Source organism: Ailuropoda melanoleuca, chromosome 8, assembly GCF_002007445.2.
Source record: "Ailuropoda melanoleuca isolate Jingjing chromosome 8, ASM200744v2, whole genome shotgun sequence".
NCBI lineage: Eukaryota > Metazoa > Chordata > Mammalia > Carnivora > Ursidae > Ailuropoda > Ailuropoda melanoleuca.
In genome coordinates, this window is record NC_048225.1 from 110,722,085 (window position 1) to 110,735,881 (window position 13,797).

Here is a 13,797-nt window from a genome sequence, read left to right on the forward strand (position 1 = left end):
GACAGCTGCTATTTCAGAAAATCAATTCTGATTTAAAGAATGAGCACCTTCACATAAATGGCTGTGGTCAACTATTAAAAATATTTATTTCTCATCAATAATATTGAGTCAGTAAGGTAAGTAAGAGTTTTAGCTAGCTCCCTTCATGATTCTTCCATCACAAAAGTGACAAAAACTTAACATGTTTTACCCTATTTTAGATATAGATTTGTGGAGGTCTAAACTGAAGCTGGCAATCTATTTACTCAGGGTTTGAAACTAGACAGCTATTAACTGTTCATTAAAATTTATTTATTACCAAATTTTGGTTTCAGGTAATTCCCATAACATTGATTCTATGATTATTATTTAGAAGGTAATTTCTGACAAGTTCAGATGACGTGATTTAAAAAATTACCCCTAGTGTGTACATGATATGCTGGGTATAGCTAATACCCAGTAGTGTCTATATGTTAGACATAGTGATGTCCCATTTATGCTTTATTATGGTAGCCTTCAAAATCTGGCTTTTTTGTATAAAAATTCTTTTCAAGAATATAAATTTTCATATAAATTTGTTTTGCTTTATTTTTTTTAAAAGATTTATTTATTTTAGAGAGACAGAGACACAGAGAGAGAGCATGAGCAGGGTGAGGGGTAGAAGGAGAGGGAGAGAGATAATCTTAAGCAAGTTCCCCACTCAGCACAGAGCCCAGTGTGGGGCTCCATCCCAAAACCCCCAGATCATGACCTGAGCCAAAGTCAGGAGTCAGACACCCAACAGACCGAGCCACCCAAGGCACCCTTTACTTGGCTTTTCTTTTGAAATTTAGTATCTTAATTTCTTTATAACTTTCTAAGTTTGAAGACAATTTGAGCTATTTTAGAAGTTAAAGTAATATAGTGACAAGAATGGTCCTTGAGAATATAAGATGTTTTCAAAATCATATGTTGGGGGAAAATAAAACATATTGTTAGAAAAGAGTTTAGACAAGCTAGAATATATGAGCAATATCAGACAATACAGGGCTAGCTACCACGTGAAAATATTGGCCATCCCAGCATCTTTGGCAAATGGTAAGATGTGCATTCTTCAGTGAGAAACATGGAGAGTTCTGCCATGCTTTATTAGATGGTGGTTTAGAGGGCATTAGAGAATAGTAGATAAAAATTTAACTGCTTGTTGCTGGATTGGTTTGCATATTGTACATCACCTCTTTTTGTTGTTAGTTTGGTTCTTTTTAAAAAGTATGTATTGAATGTAGGATCAATGGTGTGCACTGGGGTAAACCTTGGGGATATAACAATGAAAAGATACAATAATTGTGCCTAAGAGGCTTACAGTTTTTTTGCTATTTGTAGTACATTTTGTTTTAATTAATCCACCAAGGCAATTTTAATTCTTGGCCACTTGTTTTATTTTCACACATGTCCAATTTTGATATTACAAATACAATTCTCTTTGAGAGAAGAAGATTGTCATATTCCTCAGTATCGAGATAGGTCAATAAAGAATGCATTTTCTATCCAGAGCTTTATTATTATTAAAGAGAAATGTAGGAACCAGGACAGTGGTGCAAATAAAACCATAACAGTTCTCAGAGTAATGACTTAGTTGATATTTTATCATTATTTGTTTTGTTTTGTTTTTAAATGTTAGCTTATTTTTATTTATTTTTATTTTTTTCAAAGATTTTATTTATTTATTTGACAGAGAGAGAGACAGCCAGCTAGAGAGGGAACACAAGCAGGGGGAATGGGAGAGGAAGAAGCAGGCTCCCAGCAGAGGAGCCTGATGTGGGGCTCGATCCCAGAATGATGGGATCATGCCCTGAGCCAAAGGCAGATGCTTAACGACTGAGCCACCCAGGCGCCCTTAAATGTTACCTTATTTTTAATGGAAACATTTTGAATGGATTATACCTTCTGTTTTTTAATAACTAAAATTAACAACAGCAACAAAAAGATTAACATTATAAGAATTTACTTTACAAATTTATTTTTCTTATTATTAGGGCCTTCTCTGTGCCAGATTATTTTGTTAGTGCTGTAGATGCATTAGTGAATAAAACAGATACAAATCCCTGCCTCGTGTTGCTTGTACTGGAATTGCAGTGATATTATGTTATTATAGGAATTATTGAATAATTACAAGAATTATCCTGTGAATTTAAACTGTAACCAAGACTAGAAGACAAGTTTAGGAGTCCACTGACAATATTTATACCCATACATTCCTAGGTTAAAAACTCTTTAACACTTTCATTTCCTTATGAATGGATGAAAAGAACCTGAGGACTATTATTTTGAAAATTAAAAAAAAAATTCCTGTGGCCTAATAATCAGTACCTTTTTAAAAAACTTTAATAATTTAACTTTCTTTAAAAGTTCCTTAAATGTAATATTTCCTTTGTGTGTGACTTCAGAAGGTATACTCCCATTTATATTTCCTCATATAATAACTTCTAATTAAATAACCTATTTCACCTTGTAGCCCTGGCTAACCCCAAGGTAAGTTTTGATCCTATTCTAGAACAAGAGATTTATTGTCCAGAGATGATTTGGTTCCAGACACCAACATTTCTACCCTTCAGCCCAGCACTGTGTCTTATTATTAAAATATATTGGTCTTTATTTACAACAGTATAAATACCTTTACTGAACAAGTTAGCATTATACTTTTAGCTTTTATCCAAGGATCATTATTAAATAAAAAAAATTTAAAAAACATTTCTAAAGCTTTGCAAAAAAAGGCAGAGGCAAAATGTTTATTGTCTTTGAATTTGCATAGTACTTATAGTCCTTTTTTAAAAATTATTTCCTCAAATTCTCTCTAAATTTGCATTTATGTGACAAAATTATTTTACTAAGAGTAATTGTTTTATTCTCCTTACAAACCAGGATGCTTTATTACAAGAAAACACAGAATCTTATTCCTACTTACAGTAACCATATTGAATACAGATGTCTGTAACTATTATTTCCATTCTATTACTGTATGTAGATGTAGATTATTTTTAAATTATTTATTTATTTATTTTACCACTGACTATATCCCCTATGCTGTACTTTTCATCCCAGTGACTTATTCATTCCATAGTTGGAAGTCTTTATCTCCCACTCTGTTTCACCCATTCCCTAACCCCCCCCCATCAATTTGTTCTCTGTATTTGTGGATGTTTCTGCTTTTTTGTTTGAATATTTTTAAGGTTCCACATGTAAGTGAAATGATATGTTATTTGTCTTTCTCAGTCTGACTTATGTCACCTAATATAATATCCTCTAAGTTCATCCATATTGTCACAAATGGGAACATGTCATTCTTTTACATGACTATGTAATATTCCATTGTTATATTTTTAATCTTTTGAGGAATTTCCATACTGTTTTCCACAATGGTTGCACCAATTTGTATTCTCATCAGCAGTGCAAGAGGGTTTTTTTTTTTTTATTTTTCAGCCATTACTTGACATTTCTTGTCTGCTTGATTCTAGCTATTTTGACAAGTGTAAGGTATTCTCTCATTGTAGGTTTGATTTTCATTTCCCTGATGATTAGTGATGTTGAGCATCTTTTCATGTGTATTTTGGTCATCTATATGTCTTTTGGGGGAAAAAATCTTTATTTTGAACTGTCTTCTGTTTTACTGTCTTTGTAATCATCGATACTGATTATAATAAATTTTCAGAAGCATTTCTCATACTTTACTTTAAAATTAGATTTTGCAATCTAAGTATACTGAATATCTTGAATCTGAACTTTATTCTCTACTTTCTGACCACTTTCCTTATGAATTAAAATTAAGTTCAATCTGAATCTTACCAAAATATTTTGTTATATAATCACTTATGTTGAAAAAAAAAGATATTTTAAAAATATAAAGGTAACCCAAGTGACTCTTGAACTTTGGACTTTGAAGAATTACATCCCCTGTAGGCTGGACAGAATTAAGGAGTGGAACTCACCTTCTCTTCATTTTTTCTAATCAGCTCTACCATTAGGTAGTAGCATTTAACTTCTTCTTTATTGGTAGGACAAGATTGTATTGACAGGATCAAGCAGGAGATTAGTTCCCTCTGCAGTATATACTCCTCAGAGGAATACTAACCCTCATTAAGATGGAAAACGCTTAAAGCTGTAATTCAGAGGCAGTGTATTGCCTGATCAGCTAAAATAAATATTGAGAAGGACCCCCTGGAATAGAGGTTTAGCAGGGTTAAATCACTGGAAAAATTCATTTCTCAAGCTTGTCTTAACCTATACAACATGATTTAAAACAAGTAAGCTCAGTTATTAAAAAAAAACACAACAAAACAGAAAAGTGAAAAAGTATAATAATAAAGCATTCCTAACAGATTAATATAAAGGCAACTTCTTGCTGGTTTAGGCAGACATAATGAAACAGCTCATGAGTAAAAGAAAAAAATACAGGAATTCAATTCACTGCATGTTCCAAAAATTTACCATTTACATGACAGTTTGCTAAACATTAGGGGCCACAGGGATTACTAAAACATAATCCCTGCCAATAAGTCGTTCATAAGCTGGTCATATGAACAAAGGGGTTAAAAAGGATAATAGTAGCATATTGTGGAAATTTATCTAGTCAGCAGTTATTTTAATAATTTTCAAGCATACAACTTGGAAAGGATTTAAGGTAGTTACTAACCCACCAGGACTTTTGTTTTTAAAATTCAAGAGAAATTGCTATTTCAAATAAGGATGCATTCCATTCTTTTTTTAAACTCCTGATTGGTTAATCTCAATTTTTTGTGATGCCTGGAGTTATATGCTATTTTTTTGCTTTAGGGATTATCATACCTTTTTGGCTTTTTATAAGTTTGTTTCATTTTTTTGAGGGAAATTGAAAGAATTATCAATGCATAAGGAAAAAGAAAAAAAAAACTTTTGGTATAATTTCCCCATATACCTTTTTGTGTAGCTAAAATCAGAATGACTTTTTTCTCCATTCCTACGTATGACTGTTTATTTCAACAGGTGCACAAAGTCAGAATGACTTTTTTCTCCATTCCTACGTATGACTGTTTATTTCAACAGGTGCACAAAGGTAAAGCAATCATTTCTCTATACTCTTGGTGGAGTACAGAAAAGAGAGCAGCAAAATTCTGCCTACTTACATAGAAAATGTAACATATGCAAGATTTTATATCTTGATGAATTTCTTGACATCTTTATATAATAAAATGCCTAATTCTACTCCATTAGGCTATTTAAAAATGCATTACCTTTAAATAAACAATGTCTAGATTAAGGAAGAACAATTTAAGGTCATTTGAAGTCTAAAATTATAGAACAAAACTGGTATTTAACTAAAGCCATAAATTAATACGTCATTACTAAAGTAATGATGTAAATCATTGAATAATGGAGCTCTTATTCTTTTATTAATTTGACTGCATACGATAAATAGGTCATGAATATTCAAAGATGAAAATCCATATTTATATGCATATAGGAAGATGATGCATTATATTATCCATATATCTTTGAATATGTTCACCAAATTTAATACTTGAGTTTGCCACTTTAGAAAGCAATGCCTTTAAAATGATTTTCCTCATTTCCAAGGATCTTTCCTGCCAAATAATACCATAAAATATATATTTTTAGTTGTAGTCTTGAGTTTTCACACTATTATTCCCTAAAATAACACTTGCTAAAAATGATCTTCATATTCTTGTCATTATCTGGGATTTTTGAGGACATAAGAAAACTGACCTTAATTAAATACTTATGATAGCATTTCAGCAAAATATTAAAATCATCTTGTTCTACTGAAATTTTATTTTGTGTTCCATTTTGAGACACTGACTCTTTTATGTATGTTGGATATTTTTTTTTCCTTTTTGTAATATAAAGCAATTTGTAATAAGATTGGGTCATTAAGCCTATTGGAGTAATCTTGCAATTTCTCTGAAGAGCAGATAAGTAAATTAAATCACTCTGACCGTGGTTAGACTTTTTAACCCAGTAAATAAAACATGTAATCTGAAAAAAGTAGTTTTTGGATTTTTTTTTTAGTTTAAGGTACATGTCTTTAAATGCATAAACTGAATCACATTTAGTTGATTAAACTATAACTTTCATGGAAAAATTAAATTAGATGAAGCAGATATGCTTTGAAAACCTACAATATGAAAACTTATATTATGAAAACCCATAATACTCAGATCTCTTGCTTATAATAGACTGACAAAAAACCTCCCATTTTAATTTTAATTTTATTTTGTATTTTTAGTATTGTATTTTCCATTTTATTTTATTATTTATTTATTAATTATTTTAGGGAGGGGGAGGGGCAGAGGTAGAGGAAGAGAGAATCTTTTTTTTTTTTTAAAGATTTTATTTATTTGAGAAAGAGAGAGCAAGCAAGAGAGAGAGAGAGAATGAGTGTGAGAGGAAGGGAGCAGCAGAGGGAGAAACAGACTTCCCACTGAGCAAGGAGCCCAATTTCGGGCTAGATCCTACGACTCTGGGATCATTAACTGAGCCAAAACAGATGCTTAAGCTTAACTGTCTGAGCCACCCAGGAACCCCAGGAAGAAAGAGAATCTTAAGCAGGCTTTAAGCACAGTGTGGAACCAGATGTGGGGCTGGATCCCATGACCCTGAGATCATGACCTGAGCCTAAATCAAGAGTCAGATGCTTAACCGACTGAGCCACCCAGGTGTCCCTACTTTCCATTTTAAAATTTTATTTTGTTCAAGAGCATTTCATTAAGTGCCAACAAAAATCTTAATAAATAAGTTTCGATCTGCAATCAGTTTTGATTAAGTTGCACTTTGGTGTAATAGGGAGAGCATGGTTTTCATTTTGGCTTCAAGGCTATTGCCACTCAGTCCTTGCTTTCCTGCATATTTAATCACCTTGAACCTCTGTCATCTTTAGATTTTTTAAAAGCTAATGGTGATAATAATATATACTTCATTGTGTTGCTAGGAGGTGAAATAAGGAAATATTGGTAAAATGCTTGGCATATCAAAAGTGCTCGATAAAGGTAATTTTGTTGGGAAGAAAATAAAAATAGCATGTAATTTTCATCATCACTGTCTTTTTTTTTTTTCCCCAATGAAGCCTAGAAGGTTTTCAGTTAAAGTTATCCCTAGTATATGATCTTCCATAGGGAGGGGCAAGCTATTTAACTGTTGTTTCTATATTATTATTCTTTAAATTGAAGAGTGATAGCATAGTAAAACATACACTGTGCTTATTAGTGAGAACAGAATTTATGTTTGACTTTACCTTTGAACTCATATTCATTTGGTCTGTCTTTAGAAACTATGGAAAGTAGAACATAAATGAAAAGATCCTAAGCTTTTCACTGTTATATGCATTATCATGATAATTCCTTATCATTGAACTTAAAGTTAGTAATTAATGATGCTTTTATATCTTTGTTCTTAATGGTTTTTTAATATTAAGAATCTTTTGCTCTGGTAATACTTGAACGTGTCATTTATGTTCATGATTTGGACACCTACACCATTATCTCAGGACTCCACTTCCCTCCTTTCTCAACTCTAAAAGTTGTTGTCATCCTGAGGTATAGCTCAGATGCAAATTCCTCTGTACAGCTTTCCTCTTTTCTATATAAAAAGAGTTTTCTTAATTTTGCCATCCATATCACATTAATTATACCTCAATTTAGTACTTATTTAATCACCATTTATTCATTCACTCACCTGATACTTATTAAACAACTTTATTTCAAGTACTTTGCTAACGGTACCCAGTTGTCAATTTAGTACTTATTTAATCACTCACCTGATACTTATTAAACAACTTTATTTCAAGTACTTTGCTAACGGTACCCAGTTGTCATTAAAATAAGAATAATTATTGTCCTTCTAAAACTAAGTCTAACTAGAGGCACAGGAGATATGCAGCCAAAAGGCAAAATATACACATAAAAATGCAATGTAAATGTGCTATAATAAGTGAAGTAATGGGATCATGAAATAAGACCAACCAATCTTAAAGAGTCACAGAAAACTTTGTGGAGAAATGACAATCTAGTCTGAAGCTCAAAGATAGGTAAGGGTTGGGCAGGTGAAGGGATCCAAGTAGAAATAATAGTTCAGGTAGAATAAATTGCATATGCAAAGATGCTGAAGAAAGGGAGAAAGTGAGATGAACTTGAGGAATAAAATTATGACTGAAGCGTAGTTGATGTTTGGTGAGAATTGTGGTGGCATACACAGGGGAAAGATACAGATGAAGAATTAAGTAAGGGAAGATAATTTTTTAAATTATCTTGAGTTTGGATGTTACCCAGAGGGTAAATGACACAAAATTGTAAGTGGGGGTTAAAAAGTTACATGCTCAAATTTAATTTTATAGCAAGATAACTCTGTAATAAACAAACAAACAAACTGGGGAGAGCCACATGGGTATTATGAAGCTATTGTAGCAATCCAGAATGAGGCTATGGTGGTAGTGTTGGGGGTACAGAATGACCCACTCAAGTGAAGGGGGTATGGAAAGAAAGTGATAGATTTGATACTTGAGATAAACTTAGGAATTGATTGGCTATATGCAATGAGTGAGAAAGTAGAGGAAAGTAAAGTAATATTTTAGCTTAAAACTCTGGAAAAGTTGTGTGACTTCCTCAAAAATTTGAAAATAGAGCTACCCTAAGACCCAGCAATTGCGCTACTAGGTATTTTCCCCAAAGATAAAATGTAGTGATCCAAAGGGGCACCTGCACCCCAATGTTTATAGTAGCAATGTCCACAATAGCCAAACTATGGAAAGAGCCCAGATGTCCATCAATGAATGGATAAAGATGTGGTATATATCTACAATGGAATATTACTCAGCCATAAAAAATGATATCTTGGCATTCACAATGATGTGGATGGAACTAGAGGGTATTATGTTAAGTGAAATAAATCAATCAGTGAAAGACAATTATCATATATTGCACTCGTGGAATTTAAGAAACAAAACAGGATCATAGGGGAAGGGAGGGAAAAATAAAACAAGATGAAATTAGAGAGGGAGACAAATAATAAGAGACTCTTAATTGTAGGAAACAAACAGAGGGTTGCTGGAGGGGAGTGGGGTGGGTAGATGGGGTAACTGGGTGGTGGGCTTTAAGGAGGTCACATTATAATGAACACTGTATATTAAATAAGACTAACAAATCACTGAATTCTATCTCTGAAACTAATAACATACTGTATATTAATTAAATGAGTTTAAAAAAATAATTTGGCTTGAAGGTTTGAATATATGGAAGTATTATTTATGAGATAAGGAAAACAGAAAGAGAAAAAAAATTAAGAATGTTGATTTTTAGTTGATAGAAGTATTGGCTTTTAAGAGATTACCATAGGCTATATGTTCTGCCTCACATAAAGCCTTCCTCACTTGATTCTAAGTTTCCGAGGACCAAAGCAGTATTTCTATTTATATTTATTTTATTATTATTTTTTAAAAGATTTGTTTGTTTATTTTAGGGAGAAAGAGTGTGTGCAGACAGGCACGCATGAGCTGGGAGAGGGGCAGAGAGAGAGGGAGAGAGAGAATGTCCAGCAGAATCTCTGCTTGAGTGTGGAGCCCTGTCATGGGGCTAGATCCCACAACCCGGAGTTCATGGCCGCTTAACAGACCAAGACACCCAGGTGCCCCTCAAAGAAATATTTTTAATGACACCTGTCATCCAGCTTGCACCAAAGTATATCAGGGTATTTTGCACATTGTAAATGAGAACTAATATTTACCTTTTTATTGTGGTTTTCTTCATTAGTAATGCTACCAAAAAGAAATAAACTATAACTATTTGGAAAAACTATTGAAAATTTACAGTTAAATATGTATTTTAATTTTTCCATCATTCATTTACTTATACAGTGTTTATTTAGTAGATATTTACTTCAGAGCTGACATTTATTCTAATATGTAAAAAAATACCATATATTATATGATATATGGTAATGGTAATATAATAATATGTTATATATTTTAATAGATTCTGGGAGCATTATATACAAATATATTTATTTTATAATAATAAAATGATTCTAATATTTATACTTTTGTATAATAATATACATTCCATTAGATTATAAAGGAAGAACATGGCTTTTTAATAAATGCAATTATTTTGGGAATTGGAGGCTTGATTTTCAAGATTTAACATTTTATACTTACAAACTTCAATATTAGTGATAATGAATGCTAAGGAACAATTTAATAGAGCAGTGTAGCAGATGCTGAAGATGAGGAATATGGAAAATCAATGTATAATCTGGAGCAAAGCAGTCAATTTTCCTTAGACCCTTTTCCATAAAAAATATGGGATTGAGAAAGAGAAGTAGAATATGTGGTAAAATGTAAACAATTGGTAAATGTGGCTGAAGGGTATATGTGTTTACTGTACTAGCCTCTCAACTTTCCTGTGGGTTTAAAAATTTTCAAAATTAAAGAAAAAGAAATCTCTTTGACACAATTATTTTATGAAGCTTCTTTGCATATGCAAGATTGTGTTTTTTTTTCCTGAGTAACTATTTTGAACATGTTAGCCGCAAAAATCAGTTCAAATGCAAACTTAAAAGAAGGAATTATATAGTATGCAATATTAATTGTTCAACAAATAGTAATAATTAGTTTCGAACATTCAACTAGACATTAGATAATGTGGTCTAAAAGATGAATCTCTATGACGTGACCCACCAATATAAAGGATATTAAGTCTAAGTCAGTAATTCACAATCTTCTTCCTATCGTTGTAATTTCTGTTATACTAGAAATTCATTTATAATTTTATAGGAAATAGTTTATAAGTTTATAAGTTCCATTATTTTATGAATATCAAATACGTATGATATGCCAGTATTTTAGATAAAAATAATACACTGCCACCTGGGATAGGATTAAGGAGAGCTAATGAGGAGAAATAGTTATTATATACTAGAATATATATTATATATAACATATTACATAATATTTATGTATTTATTATATGCTTTAGTGCATATTACTATATATCTAACTTCCTTTGGTATGTTTTCTTCTGCATGAACTTTTTGAGTATTTGCAAGTAATAAAGTTGTGTGAGTTGATAATGTTCCCACCAAATTTTATTTTAATCTATTTTAAACTATTTATTATCAATATTTAAATATGTGATATTCCAATATTTACTGCCTCCTCTTAATTTTTGAAAAGAAAAATTTGATCAATACCATTTTTAATCAAATGACACTTTTTAAATATGAACTCATGTTTTCTGCTTTTTTAATGTTTTGTTGTTTTTGTTACTCATAAAATACACCCTTACACATTTCAGAATATACTGTGCATTGACATTGTAGTTTCCTTAGTTGGCCTCTTAGGCATTTAGTCAGAAACAGTAAATTCAAGATCATTTTGCCATTTCCATACACTCCAGGGAGTTAAATTGGTGAATTCACTTAGTTTAATAATTCTTACTTCCTATCATTGGACCTCATGATTCCCCTTCCTTAGTAATACCTCTAAATGTAGCTGTTTACTTCAGTAGGGACCTCCAAGATTCCTCAAAGGAACCCTACTCACTACTCATGAAATTGGCAATCCATATCATAAACTCATCTCTCATACAAGGGTAAATATTATTAATCAAAACCAAATAAAGGAACCAATTCACGCTGTTAAGTAATAATTTAAAATTTGCTACTCATTTACAAATGTGTTTTTATCTGATTTTGTAACACACTAGGTGAATGAAGTCCTTTTTGGGGGGGGGGTGAACATTGAGTCTAATGGCCACTTGTCCTAAGGATCTTTGGAAGCATACACCCTTGCCTTAATGTATTCTAACACTACTTTTCTCCTTGTTTTGTAATTCTTAAAGGCAGTTTCTCAAAGGTGGCTTGAGTTGAGATGTCTGGTATCATAGTTTGGTTATTTTTCATGTCTTCAAAAAGACCTTATGATTTAAAGAGATCCCCAAAATTAATACAAATTTGGACAGGATTGATATTCTCATAATATCATTGCTAATAAACTTTCTTTCAGAAAAACCCATTACTGAACAGAAGTGGGAGCATATACTCAAATCAGAAGTAGAAGGAACAGAAATAATTAAAACCTAATACTAACATTTTTAGGTAGTTCTCCCACCCATAATATAAGAAAATCTTCCCGTTTTCCTCTGTGTCAAGATTAGGAAATATGACAACCATGAGACATCTTCAACACATTTGGTAAAGAAAAGAATAAATACAGTGGTTCTGGCCAATTATATATTGAAAAATATGCCATCCAAGTCAATTGTATACTACTTTCTTAATGCTGTGTGTCAGCACAAAATCATGTGCTGGAGCAAAGAGTTAGGTTTAATTTTATGGTATATAATTATATGATTTCATATCAGCATGAAATACACTTTGAAGCATTCTTAATGTCCTTCCAACATTCTAGGCACTATTCTAGGCACTATTCTAGGTGCTTTACATAAGAAAATATAACTTTTTGTGATAATGATTACATGTTTCTAGTTGGAATATATTTGATCAGCAGAATAAAAATATGTGTTTAACAAAGATAAATATTTATTAGTCATAAGGGATTATACTATACCACTAAATTTAGTAATAATTCTTAGTTTATGAATATAAATGAAATATATTAATTTTAAGATAAGTAGTATAGTTCCCACACAAGAAACAATATCTAAAAGTACTTATTTTCTTAATCAACATTAGAAATTTTGTATTGAATGATTTTCAGTGCCACATTTATACAAGTAATTGATGGAGATCTGGAAACTCCCAACTAATAGTCTAAAATCTTTCTATTATATGTTGTCATCCTTTATTATGATAAATAATTTTTAAAGTATCTTTACTTGTAAGGCTTCTGTTGTTGTTTACAAAAAGGGGCATTGCTTAATCATCACAGTACAGCAACTCACATGGTTGGGGCAACTCATACAGTGTGTAGGCTTTGGTCCTTCTAATTGTGTAGTGTGTATGACTGGATCTGATGACCTAGGTCCGTCGTGTTCTATCATTGTTTGAAATACTTTATAGTTGTAAAATTATTGCTGTATGCCTTTCATGTATAAATAGTGTAGACTTAAATTATGAATTATAGGGTTATAACTATAAAGTAAATTAAAAATATCGTTGCCCTATTCAAATAGCAGAGAAATATGGCAACTATTATAATTAAAATATTTTATTTAATACTGTGCATTTTGATTGCTTTCTAAAGACATTTTGCTGACTAAAAACTCTCACAATCAAAACTTTTTCATTAGTCAGCATTTATATGTTGCGTAGTTCTATGTGCTATAAATAATGATATTTGAAAAGATTGGTGAAGAGGGAAAGTAAAATTGAACTCATATATTTGTAGAATATTTTGTGTAGTATATAGACGTTGCATCAGAGGCTCTGTGTAAAGTCATTTATACTATACCACACTGGGATTGCACCTCCTGTTACTTTATTTTTGAATGCCTATAAAATTAATGTATTTGGTTTCATAGTTTATGTATAATCTGCATTGTCTTAGTTTTTGTGTGTATATGAATTTTGTAGGTATGCCTGTTTATCTCATGAATAAGACATGGATGCACTTTTAAGTTTTTTAAAGGTCCTAGAAATAGTTTAATTATGGTTCTGCTTTAATAATCAGGGAGGCTTGTCCTTAATAGAATAATGGAAAAAATATCTGAGAAAACACACAGACCTCCCCTCTCACCCATCACCCCCACACATCCATCCATCCATCTATCTATATATACAAATTGATAGATGATAGGTAGATAGACGGATAGACAGACACACACACATATATAAACG

At 31.6% G+C, this 13,797-nt stretch overlaps 1 protein-coding gene across 2 annotated transcripts in view; it reads left to right on the plus strand.

The window, feature by feature from the left end:
• Positions 1-13,797, plus strand: part of BRINP3 (BMP/retinoic acid inducible neural specific 3) — a 407,590-nt gene that overhangs the window by 9,460 nt on the left and 384,333 nt on the right. The window lies entirely within an intron of this gene.